This window comes from Dendrobates tinctorius, unplaced genomic scaffold, assembly GCF_039654945.1.
Source record: "Dendrobates tinctorius isolate UK_male_01 unplaced genomic scaffold, ASM3965494v1 ptg000103l, whole genome shotgun sequence".
Lineage (NCBI taxonomy): Eukaryota > Metazoa > Chordata > Amphibia > Anura > Dendrobatidae > Dendrobates > Dendrobates tinctorius.
Genome location: NW_027361771.1, coordinates 4,166,711 through 4,180,563, shown reverse-complemented (window position 1 = coordinate 4,180,563; position 13,853 = coordinate 4,166,711). Strand labels below are relative to the sequence as shown.

At 47.0% G+C, this 13,853-nt stretch overlaps 1 protein-coding gene across 7 annotated transcripts in view; it reads right to left on the bottom strand.

Moving 5' to 3' along the window:
* Positions 1 to 13,853, bottom strand: part of RAB37 (RAB37, member RAS oncogene family) — a 243,963-nt gene that overhangs the window by 172,380 nt on the left and 57,730 nt on the right. The gene's annotated exons all lie outside the window — the stretch shown is intronic.

The following is a 13,853-nucleotide window of genomic DNA, read 5'->3' as shown; positions in this document are numbered from 1 at the left end:
GACACCTGGCCGCTACCATGCTGAGAACCGGGCATCCCTGACACCTGGCCGCGGGCGTGCTGAGAACCGGGCATCCCTGACACCTGGCCGCGGGCGTCCCTGACACCTGGCGTCAGCCGTGCTGAGAACCGGGCGTCCGTGACACCTGGCCGCTGGCGTCCCTGACACCTGGCGTCAGCCGTGCTGAGAACCGGGCATCCCTGACACCTGGCCGCTGCCGTGCTGAGAACCGGGCATCCCTGACACCTGGCCGCAGCCGTGCTGAGAACCGGGCGTCCCTGACACCTGGCCGCAGCCGTGCTGAGAACCGGGCGTCCCTGACACCTGGCCGCAGCCGTGCTGAGAACCGGGCGTCCCTGACACCTGGCCGCTGCCGTGCTGAGAACCGGGCGTCCCTGACACCTGGCGTCAGCCGTGCTGAGAACCGGGCATCCCTGACACCTGGCCGCGGGCGTCCCTGACACCTGGAGTCAGCCGTGCTGAGAACCGGGCGTCCGTGACTCCTGGCCGCGGGCGTCCCTGACACCTGGCGTCAGCCGTGCTGAGAACCGGGCATCCCTGACACCTGGCCGCTGCCGTGCTGAGAACCGGGCATCCCTGACACCTGGCCGCTGCCGTGCTGAGAACCGGGCATCCCTGACACCTGGCCGCTGCCGTGCTGAGAACCGGGCATCCCTGACACCTGGCCGCTGCCGTGCTGAGAACCGGGCATCCCTGACACCTGTCCGCAACCGTGCTGAGAACTGGGCATCCCTGACACCTGGCGTCAGCCGTGCTGACAACCGGGCGTCGCTGACACCTGGCGTCAGCCGTGCTGACAACCGGGCGTCGCTGACGGCTGATGTGCTGACAACCGGGCATCGCTGACACCTGGCAGCTGCCGTGCTGAGAACTCAGCATCCCTGTCACCTTGCGGCAGCCAAGCTGAGAATCTGGCATCCTTGGCCACAGCCGAGCGAAGAACCCGGTATCCCTGACACCTGGCCACCGTCCCCATCGGATCACTGCCCCATTTACCCATTGAGGCTGTGTTCTCTTTTGCCCTCAGAAAAGCATTATATATATTAAAGGGAACCTGTCAGCACTTTTTTGGGCTACCAGCTAAAAATATCTTGTAATTTAGTGTCACCTATGCATTACACAGCTACTTCTGTTACTCCCTGACTCCCCATGTATCATCCATAGATACCTTTTTTATTCCTCCTGCGCTGTATGGTAATCTGTTTGGTCCGGTCTGATGGGCTCGACTTAGTGTCCGTCTCTATCCCCTCTTCTTCTTGCTGTACATATTCCTTGCTGTGAATTTCACAGATCGTGTACAGTTTTCGCGCGTGCGCATTTAAATGGCATCTCGTGCTTTAACTGTGGGCAAATCCGAAAAGCAGTATTGCGCATGCGCCGGCATATGCGCTTGTTTTCTTTGGCCCGGAAGTATTTGGCAGCTAAATACTTCCGGTACATAGAAAGCCATAATCGCGTATGCCGGGTACTGCGCAATACTGCTTTTCGGCCTTGCCCACAGTTGGGCAAAGCATGCTGCGCACGAGCAAGATGCTTTTAGAATGCGCACGTGCGAAAACTACTCGATCGCCGAAGTTTACCGCAAGGGATGTGTAGAGCAAGCAGGGGGGGGAGACTGAAACGAAGACACGCCCATCGGACCGGACCGAACATATTAACATACAGCGCGGGAGGAATACAAAAGGTATTAATGAATGATACATATGGAGTCAGGGGGTATCAGAAGTAGTTGTGTAATGCATAGGTGACACTTTATTAAATGATATTTTTAGCTGATAGCCTAAAAACGTGCTGACAGGTTCCCTTTAACCCTTTTCCTCCAGGGGGATTTTTTGTTTTTGCGCTTTCATTTCCCCCCCTTCTTTAACACTAGGTGATTATATAAGGTGGGGTGCACGTTGGTGGGTTACACGTCGTGGTAGAACAGCTTTTACATTTTTTTTTTTTAAATCAAAAGCAGTGCTTACTAAGGCCTGTTTCACACGTCCGTTTCTCAGATCAGTTGTAATCCGCGAAAATGGCGGAAAATGGATCCGTCAGCAGATGGACAGCAACGTGTGGCACCGGATCGTTGTCTTGACGGGTCTGGCGAAGGTTGAATTTTAAAGAAACCAGTGCCCGGAAAAACGAGAGAGAATTCTTTTTACTACGATCCTGGAACGGCATTACTTGGTTAAAAATGATCCCGGAGCAAAGCTTCCGGGCATGCGCACATGAAAATAGCGGACCGTCAAGAAGAAAAAACGTTGCAGTGTTCGTCTCATCCGCCCGGGAGCCAGGAAAATTTTGGCGGATCCGTCAAAAAACGGGGGTGACGGACGACCGTCAGTCAAGATCCGCCAATAATGTAAGTCTATGGGGGAAAAAAATGGATCCGCCCCTTTTTTGACGGATCCGTTTTTTTCAAAAATTGGCTGATTTTGACTGACGCGAAAAAACTGAAGTGTGAAAGAGGCCGAAGTAATTTATGTGCATTTTTGCTTTTTATATACAGCAGAGTATATGGTCATTTTATTTTTTATATTGGGTTTGTCTATTAAATGGCCAGTGTGAACATGCACTTATACTAACTTACACTCCGGCATGTTTCTTTCGATTTGCCTTAGTCGCTTGTAATCAGTAAAACTAAAGGCAAGGCCTTTCAGCAATGTGAGTTTCATTTACAGTTGTTCTCAAAAGTTTACATACCCCAGCAGAATTTTTGTTTTCTTGGTCTTTTTTTCAAAGAATATGAATGATAACAGCAAAACTTTTTCTCCACTCATGGCTAGTGGTTGGGTGAAGCCATTTATTGTCAAACTACTGTGTTTTCTCCTTTTAAACGACAATCCAAAACATCCAAATGACCCTGATCAAAAGTTCACATATCCTGGTGATTTTGGCCTGATAACATGCACAGAAGTTGACACAAATGGGTTTGGATGGCTACTAAAGGTAACATCCTCACCTGTGACCTGTTTGCTTGTAATCCGTGTGTATGCATAGAAGTTGAGTGAGTTTCTGGGATCCAGACAGACTCTTGCATCTTTCGTCCAGCCATTGACCTTTCTGGATTGTGATTCATGGTGAAAGCAAAAGAATTGTCAAAAGATCTATGGGAAAAGGTAGTTGAACTGTAGAAAACAGGAAAGGGATACAAAAAGAAATCCAAGAAAATGAAAATGCCAGTCAGCAGCATTCAAACTGTGATTAACAAATAGAAAATCGGGGGCTCTGTAAAAACAAAACCACGGTCAGGTAGACCAACAAAAATTTGGTCCACAACTGCCAGGAAAATTGTTCGGGATGCAAAGAAAAACTCACAAATAACATCAGCTGAAATACTGGACTCTCCGAAACCTAGCGGTGTGACTATTTAAAGATGTACAATAAGGAGGCACTTGAAGAAAAGAGGGCTGCATGATCAAGTTGCTAGAAGAAAGCCATTATTGCTCAAATGCCACAAAGTATCTTGCCTACAATAAGCAAAACATCACAGAGACAAGCCTCAAAACTTCTGGAACAAGGTCATTTGGAGTGATGAGACCAAAATTGAACTTTTTGGCCACAACCATAAACGTTACATTTGGAGAGAGGTCAACAAGGACTATGATGAAGGAACACCATTCCTACTGTTAAGCATGGAGGTGGATCGCTTATGTTTTGGGGATGTGTGAGCTACAAAGGCACAGGAAACTTGATCACAGTTGAAGGAAAGATGAATGCAGCACGCTATCAGCAAATACTGGAGACAAATTTGTAATTTTCTGCCTGAAGCTGCGCATGGGACATACTTGGACGTTCCGACATGACAACAAACCAAAACACAAGGCCCAGTCGACTTGTCATTGTCTACAGCAGAACAAAATTAAGGTTCTGGAGTGGCCATCTCAGTCTCCTGGCCTCAATATCATTGAGTCACTCTGGGGAGATCTCAAGCCCACAGTTCATGCTAGACAGCCCAGGAATTTTCGGGAACTGGAGGCTTTTTGCCAAGAAGAGTGGGCAGCTTTACCATCTGAGAAAATAAAGAACCTTATCCACAACTACCACAAAAGATTTCAAGCTGTCATGGATGTTAGAGGGGGCATAGATGTTAGAGGGGGCAATTCATGGTATTAAGGAATGGGGTATGTAAACTTTTGATCAGAGTCATTTGTTTTTTTTGGGTTGTCATTATGATTTAAAAAGAGAAAACACAGTAGTTTGACAAATGGCTTCACCCAACCACTAACTATGAGTGGAGAAAAAGTTTTGGTGCTATCATTCATATTCTCTGAAAAAAGACGAAGAAAGCAAAAATTCTGCTGGGGTGTGTAAACTTTTGAGCACAACTTTTGTAGCTTTCCATGGCTGGGTGGGAATACTCCCATCAGTCACCGCCTGCACTCGCTGTTAACAGTTGAATACAACTCAACATTCTCCCCTGCTAGTGCTGATCGCAGTGCACACAGGGTACAGTGCTATGAGCTGTATTCAGCACCCGACATCGGGGAACAGCGTGAACCAGGATTCCCCAACTCCAGTCCTCAAGGCCCACCAACAGATCATGGTTTCAGGATTTCCTTTGTATTGCACAGGTGAAGCAATTATCACCTGAGCAATACTAAGGAAACCCTGAAAACATGATCTGTTGGTGGACATTGAGGACTGGAGTTGGGGAACCCTGGCGTGAACAATACCGCTGATTCCCAGGCATCAGGCTCGTATGCGGGACGTTTTGCGGCATGTGCTGCTGTTGAAAAATGGACATTAGCATTTTTTTTCACAGAGACACGGTCCGTGAAAACATACTGACGTGCACAGATCCATTCACTTGAATGGGTCTACGTGTGTAAGTGTCACTGGTGCTCGTCAAAACTGTCACCACACGTATCGGAGACACTTACGTCTCAAAGAGCCCTAAGGTTCAGCTCACATTTATCCTGCGCTCTGCGCTGAGCACTTACGTTGGGGTTTCCATGTAAATCTTTGAAATACATGATTCAGATTGAACACCCCGGCAGAAGATTCCCTATAATGAAGGCACTGTAGACACAATCTGACCTGAGATCTGAAGGTTTCTGTCCTTTTAGGTGTGCACAAAAGTGCCGTCACTCACAGTTTTGCAGTTTTGTGCACTTCTGAAAAGGACACTGCTGATCAGAGGCCAGATGGAATAAAGAGTAAAGGCCCCGTCACACTAAGGCCGGTTTCACATTTGCGCTTCAGGGCGCAGCGCCGTTAAGCCCCGCCCCCTGCTGCGCCTACGCCGGTAGCTCCGCCTCCGGGCGCATGACGCTGCATGCGTCATGCGTCCCCTATGTTTTTCACTGAGGACGCAGGCCGTGCGCAGTATGCGTTTGGCGGCACCTGCGTCTTTTTGAGGTCGGCGACCAGAGCGCCAATGTCGCTTTTCAAAAGAAGCTTCTAGCGCCCTTTTTCAGCCAATGATGGAGGACGCACACTGTGGGCAACACGATGACATAGGCATCAGTCACCACCATCTTTGAGAAGGGCATGCAAGTGATTGGCTTGCTTTGTGTGGCGTCACAGGGGCTATAAAAGGACGTGAACGCCGACTGCCATCTTACTTATGCTGATCTTAGCATAGGGAGAGCTGCTGCTGCTGATTCTGTAGGGAGAGCGTTAGGCAGGGAAGAAGAACCAAAAAACTGCTTCTGCTGTTAGCGATTTCCACTTACAACACAACACTTTGTGTGCATTGACAGCGGAGGCTCTATTTTTGTGCATCAGCTCTGTTGGCTATTAGGCTGCCTTATAAGGCTCCCTGATAGCTGCATTGCTGTTTGCACAGTGCTGTGCAAACTGCTTTTTTAAAAGCAAAAATACTTTTCCTCTTTTCTGCATAGTTACCAAGCGTTCATTTTTCCACCCTTTTGTGTGTGCACTGTGCAGCACTCCTGCTTATTAGGCTGCCTGCGTCCATACTTGGACTGAGAGCATCATTGTCAGCGTCCTCAAATCTCTAGTGAGATTCAAATTCTCACCAATACTATATACACCCTCCACCTTGTCATACACCATCCAATTTCAGCCTGATACATTGAGGTGTAATCTCTACTGGGCCTGAGACAATAGTTCAGCGTCCTCAAATCTCTAGTGAGATCCAAATTCTCACCAATACTATATACACCCTCCACCTTGTCATATGCCATCCAATTTCAGCCTGTTACATTGCGGTGTAATCTCTACTGGGCCTGAGACAATAGTTCAGCCTCCTCAAATCTCTAGTGAGATCCAAATTCTCACCAATACTACATACACCCTCTACCTTGTCATACACCATCCAATTTCAGCTTGTTACATTGAGGTGTAATCTCTACTGGGCCTGAAACAATAGTTCAGCGTCCTCAAATCTATAGTGAGATTCAAATTCTCACCAATCCTATAGACACCCTACACCTTGTCATACACCATCCAATTTCAGTCTGTTACATTGAGGTGTAATCTCTACTGGGCCTGAGACAATAGTTCAGCGTCCTCAAATCTATAGTGAGATTCAAATTCTCACCAATCCTATAGACACCCTACACCTTGTCATACACCATCCAATTTCAGCCTGTTACATTGAGGTGTAATCTCTACTAGGCCTGAGACAATAGTTCAGCGTCCTCAAATCTATAGTGAGATTCAAATTCTCACCAATCCTATAGACACCCTACACCTTATCATACACCATCCAATTTCAGCCTGTTACATTGAGGTGTAATCTCTACTAGGCCTGAGACAATAGTTCAGCGTCCTCAAATCTATAGTGAGATTCAAATTCTCACCAATCCTATAGACACCCTACACCTTATCATACACCATCCAATTTCAGTCTGTTACATTGAGGTGTAATCTCTACTGGGCCTGAGACAATAGTTCAGCATCCTCAAATCTATAGTGAGATTAAAATTCTCACCAATCCTGTAATCTCTACTAGGCCTGAGACAATAGTTCAGCGTCCTCAAATCTATAGTGAGATTCAAATTCTCACCAATCCTATAGACACCCTACACCTTATCATACACCATCCAATTTCAGTCTGTTACATTGAGGTGTAATCTCTACTGGGCCTGAGACAATAGTTCAGCGTCCTCAAATCTATAGTGAGATTCAAAATCTCACCAATAGTAGATACACCTTCTACCTTGTTTTACAGTACCATATAGCTGGTGGTATTTTGGGTACATTTTCACAAAAATGAGCTAGTATGGTGGAAGACGCCATGGAAGTGGGCGGGGGTTGCCAGCTGGTCCCGATGGTGGTGGTAGTGTTGCATCTGTTGGTAGTGGTAAAAGCACAATAGCACCTAAGGCAGGAGGTGTTGAGCCTGCGTCATCGTCTGGCCCCACAAGGCCTCGAAGTCTCTCTTTTCTGGGAGTAGGTAAACCACTTTTAAAGCCGGAGCTTCAGGAACAAGTTTTGGCTTACATTGCTGACACAGCCTCCAGCTCACTCGCCTCCTCTTCTGAAGTTTCAAAAAATAAAAGCACTGAGTCGTCATTTGTGGCTCCTGGTCAGGAACAACACCTTTCCTTGTGTCCTTCACCCCTACCAAAAGTGAAGGATGTGGCAGGCCACACTACCGATTACTCCATGGAGCTCTTTTCACATACCATGCCTGGGTTATCAAGTCAAATCGTGAATTATCCAGGCCAAGATGAATCTGACATGGAGAGCACTGATGCACAGCCACTGATAGATGATTCTGCTGGTACATTCACTCAGAGCAGTACATTGTCCTCGCAGGGTACTGAGGCAGAATCAGACCCTGATGAAACTCAGGTGTCCCTTCCCGCATACTATACCACCTTACACGGTGACACAGAGGAAGGTGCACATGAAACTGAAGAGGAGGTGATGGATGACCCAGTTGTTGACCCAGATTGACATCCACTGGGGAAAGAGGGTGCCGCTGCCAATAGCTCAGAAGAGGAGGAGGAGGATCCGCAGCAGGCAACGACATCGCAACAGCTGTTATCTGGCATGACCGTAGCAGTCCAAATACGTGTTACAAAAACCAAAAGAGTTGCAGGACAGTTTGGCCAGACGGTTAAATTAGCACAGCGTGCAAGGTCTCAAAATGTCTTCCATAGTAGGAAGAGTGCAGTGTGGCACTTTTTTGAACAAAATCCTAATGATCAGGCAAAGGTTATCTGTAAGACGTGCGCAAAGACCTTTAGCCGAGGGAAAAATCAGAGAATTTGAATACCAGTTGCATGCTTAGACATTTAACCACCATGCACTTGCAAGCGTGGACGGACTACCAAACCTCACGTACCACATGTGCACGTGCTCCAAATGAAGGTAGTCAGCAACGCTACATCGCTTCCCCCACTGTAAGCCCACCGGTTAGCACACCACCAGCAGCAAATGTCAATGTGTCGTCGCAAGGGCAAAGCAGTCATGGAATCACAATGTTATTGCTACGAAAGACTGAATCTAGGCAATCAGCAACACCACCAACACCATCACCAACCCTCTCTCAGTCCGCCATGTCCACCGCTAGTTCCACCATATGCAGCTCTCAAGTCCAGCTCACCCTACCAGAGACTCTGAGTAGGACAAGAAAGTACTCATCCTCTCATCCACATACACTGGCTTTGAACGCCCACATTGCCAAACTAATCTCGTTAGAGATGATGCCCTACCGGTTGGTTGAAAGCAAAGCTTTCCACAAGCTCATGGCCTACGCAGTACCACGCTATGACCTATCCAGTCGGCACTTCTTTTCGCGAAAAGCCATCCCAGCCCTCCACGTGCATGTGAAAGGCCGCATTGTCCATGCACTCAAGCAATCAGTGAGTGGAAAGGTGCAACTCACAACAGATGCATGGTCCAGTAGGCATGGCCAGGGCCGTTACGTGTCCATCACTGCGCACTGGTTAATGTGGTGGATGCAGGGTCCACAGGGGACAGTGGCGGTGGGACAGTGTTGTGTAGCCCACGGTATAGGAAACAGTTGTCTGTAGGCATTCGACCCTCCTTCTCCTCCTCCAGAAGCAAAAGTTCATTCACAGAGCGCAGTCGTACGAGCACTCCATCCGCAGCTGCCAGTGTTGCACACAAGGTGTCCCACTATCGAATAGCTAGTGGTAAGCGTCAGCAGGCTGTGTTGAAGATGTTGTGTTTGGGCGACAACAGACACACCGCGGAGGTACTGGCCGACTACTTGCAGCGACAAACTGAGTCATGGCTGGGCAGTCTACATCTTGAGGCAGGCAAGGTAGTTAGTGATAACGGCCGGAATTTTGTGGCAGCCATAGCCCTTTCAAAATTCAGACACATACCTATCAACGTTGCAACAAGGTGGAACTCCACCCTGCACATGGTTCAGAAGCTGTGCGAAGAGAGGCAGGCTGTAATTCATTTGTGGGAGGATACACGGGCAGGCAGTTTGCAGGCAGGCATGGAGTTGTCTGGTGTGCAGTGGTCGAAGCTGAAAGACCTCTGTAAAGTCCTTCAGTGTTTTGAGGAATGCACACGGCTGGTAAGCGCAGACGACGCCATCATAAGCATGAGCATCCCACTTATGCGTCTGCACATGCAAACTTTGATGCACATTAAGGAGCAGGCGTCTGCAGCCGAGGAGGAAGAGGAGGAGGGAAGCCTTGATGACAGTCAGCCATTGTCTGCTCAGGGAAGTCTCGTGGACGAGGTGGAGGAAGAGGAGAAAGAGGAGGATGATGGGGATGATTATTTTGGGGAGGAGGATGCTTCTCAGGGGGCAAGAAGAAATGTTGGCGTGGCAAGGTCAGGTACAGGGTTTGTGCGTGACTAGAGGGATGTGGATTTGCCAGAAAGTGCTCCTCCACCCAGCACTTGCAGTGCATCATTGACACCTGGAACATTGGCCCACATGTCTGATTATGCCTTGCAGATCCTAAAAAGAGACCCCCGCATTGCCAAACTGATGAACGATGACGACTACTGGTTGGCCAGCATCCTGGATCCACGCTATAAAGGCAAATTCCAAAACATCATGCCACAGGAGAACCTAGAGCTAATATTGGCTAACAAACAAGCAACTCTGGTAAACCGTTTGTTTGAGGCATTCCCAGTACACAGCGGCGGTGATGTTTTTCCAACGAGCCGTAGGGGGCAACATGGAAGAGGTGTTCATGGTGCACACAGCCAAAGTGGCGTTGGACACAGGGGTTTCATGACCATGTTGTGGACTGATTTTTCAAGTACCGCTCACACGACTGGTAATACTGCATCGATCGAAAGTGACAAGAGACAGCAGTTGTCAACTATGGTAACAAATTACTTCTCGTCCCATATCGATGTTCTCCCTCACCGGTCATTCCTCTTTGACTATTGGGCCAGTAAACTTGACACCTGGCCTGAATTGGCACAATATGCCTTACAGGAGCTCGCTTGCCCTGCTGCTAGTGTGTTATCTGAACGAGTCTTCAGTGCTGCTGGATCAATCCTGACAGAAAAAAGGACCCGTCTGTCGACCCAAAATGTTGATGATCTAACCTTCATTAAAATGAACCATGCATGGGTTTCAAAGAATTTTGTCCCACCCTCCCCTGCTGACATGTAGGTTGCCAGAAAAATGGCTTGCATTTGTCCTCCTCTTCTGCGGACTTCTCCAATTACTCCATTTGCAGCTGCTGAATGTCCAACATCAACATATGCCAATTTTCCACCTCCCTAACTGGGCTGCCTCCCCCCACAGGGCCGGTGTCACCACCTGGTGTACGCACCCATGCGAGTGCCATTGCCCTGGACAGGTGGGTGGGCACACTCTTTGGCAACGGCACTGGCACAAGGTCCCTCATAGTAGAATCAAGTGTCTCTGATGGTGGGGGTGCACCCCCACCGTCAGACACACCGGCATACTATGAGGGGCCCTCTGCCAGCGCTGTCGCCAACAAGTGGGCCCACCTGCTTGCTCAGGATCACAGCACTTGCAAAGTTGAAATACTTACCTCTCCCTGCTCCACCGCCGTGACGTCTTCCGCGTTTCCTGACAGTGACATTCTGGTCAGAGAGTGCAATGACATCACGTCTGTACGCCCTCTGCCTAAACAGTCCAAGTGCAGTGAGATGGAAGATGGGGACGACGAGGCGTCCAGACTAGTACAGGGATTCCCTAGCGAGGAGAATTATTTAATTGTTTTCAATGTTGGGACAGCTATTTTTGGGGAGCACTATACTCTGAAGAATGATATATGAGGCCCACCATACACTGGAGCATTCCAAAGGTGGACATCAGACACTGGAGCAGCATTTACAGGGCCCATTATAATCTGGAGCATTAGAAATGGGGCCCATTATATATGGAGCATTATTTGGGCCCATAACACAGTGGAGCTTCATCCATGGGGACCAACATATACTATAGCATTATGTGGAGCTCATCATATACTGTATCGAACATTATATGGGACCAATGATTCTGTATGGAGAAATACATGGGCCTCATTACTCTGTATAGCGCACTATGCGGTGGCCATAATACTGTATGGAGTAATATACTGTCCGTTTTTGGAGCTATTGGAGAATTTAAGATGGATATCAGTCATGAGATGTAAGAAGTGAAGTATTTTTCATTGTACTATACCGCTATTTCTCTGCCGTATCAGAGGATCATGAATTGTGGCATGTGTTAAAGGAGCCCAGTGACACTCTTTGGTCCAGGGTCCACGAAAATCTGGAGCCAGCCCTACCCCTCCCTACTACTTTAGCCAAATAACCCCCAGTTTTCAATGCCTAACTATTATTATAAAGTAAATTAAGGTTGACAAGCTTAAGTAATAAGAATTGATGTTTTTGGCATTAAAATGGGCACTGTAGGTGTGTTTCCTGTCCTCCACTCCCTGCCGACCTTGGTTCCCCATTGACTTGCATTGGGTTTCGTGTTTCAGTCGGCCTTCGACTTTTCACGATAATCGGCCGATTTCGTTTGACCCGACTTTTGAGAAAGTCGGGTTTCATGTACAAAGGCTCTGGAAAAGCGCTATGGCTCCTTGACCCCCCCTGAAAGAAATCCAATGAAATCTGTGCTCCCAAATCCAAATGCCCCCTCCCTTCAGAGTCTCACAGTGTACCTAAACCACATATAGTGTCCACATGTTTGGCAGGGGTTTAATTTCCAAAGTGGGGTCACTTGCGGGGGTATTCTGCTCTTTTAATGCTTAGGGGCTGGTGTCTGCAGACTATTCTAGGAAAATCTGCCCTCCAGGAGGCAAATAGCGCTTCGTCCATCCCAAGTCTCACTGTGTGGCTAAGCAGTACTGTGCAGCCACATATGGGGTATAACCTCTTTCAGCAGAAATTGTGTGATAAATTTTGTTGCCATTTTTACCCATTTCCCTGTGTGAAAATGTAAGTGGTAAAAATGTAATTGTTTTTTCTTCACTGCCCAATGGTATAAAATTCTGTGGTGACAATATGATCACTGCACCCCTAGATGAATTAGTTGAGAGGTATACTTTGTAGAATAGTCACTTATGGGGGGATTCTGCTGTTCTGGCTCCCCAGGGGCTCTCCCAGTGGGTCATGGCACCCGCAAACCATAACATTAATATCTGCAATATAATATGGAACTGTGCGTGAAAAGTAGTTCATGATTAAATGTTAGCGCACGCAGGAGAAATTGCACAACATTCTGAGGTCCAATTTTTCCAACTAGCCCTTATAAAAATTAAGAATTTGGGGCTAAAACAACATTTTAGCGGTAAAAATGTAATTATTCTTTCCTCACCACCCAATGGTATAAATTTATGTGAGGCATATGTGGTGTTAACATGCTCACTGCACCCCTAGATGAATTTTTTGGGGGCATAGTTTGTAAAATGACATCACTTATGGGGGGTTTTTGCTGTTCTGGCACCTCGGGGGCTCTGCCAATGTGACATAAAACCATTCCAGCAAAATCTGAACTCCAATAGGGCGCTACTTCCCTTCTTAACTTTACACTGTGCCTTAAAAGTAGTTTTCGACCACATATGGGATATTGGTGTATTCATGAGAAATTGCACAACAAATTTTATGTTCATTTTCTCCAGAGACCCTTGTGCTACCCTTAGCTACCCATTTGGGGCTAAAAGAAACTTTTTGTGGGGAAAAATTGCATTCTTATTTTTTTTTTCATTTTCATGGCTCTATGTTATAAACTACTGTGATGCACCTGGGGGTTCAATGTGCTTACCACACATCTAGATACATTCCTTAAGGGGTAGTTTCCAAAATGGGGTCACTTGTGGTGGGTTTCCATGGTTTAAGCACATGAAGGGCTCGCCAAACGCGACATGGCATCCATTCTCGATTCCAGCCATTTTTGCATTCAAAAAGTTAAACAGTGCTCCTTCCATTCCAAGCCCTGCCATGCACCCAAACAGTAGTTTTTCCCCAACTTTTGGGTATTTTGTGTCATGTAGCGCCCGCCCCCCAAAGTCACTTCAAATGGTTTTGTGAATTTTGTTGGAAAAATGAGAAATTTCTGATCAGCTTTTAACCGTTATAACTTCCTAACAAAAAAAGTTATGTTTAAAAAATTGTGCTGATGTAAAGTAGACATGTGGTAATGTCATATAGTAACTATTTTGTGTGACAAAACTCTTTGGTTTAAGGGCATAAGAATGAAAATTTTCAAAATTGTGAAGTTGCCAAATTTCCAATATTTTCTCAAAAAAAAGCAAGTCATATCGAACAAATTTTACCACTATCATGAAGTATTTATCACAAAAAAACTCTCTCAGAATCAGTAGGATCATTGAAGCTTTCTAGTGTTATTACCTCATAAATTGACAGTGGTCAGATTTTAAAAATGAGGCACAATTATTAATGTCAAAGGGGGTCGGTTCTTAAGGGGTTGCCTTTTACTTACTTACAGTAGGGTATATGTTCAT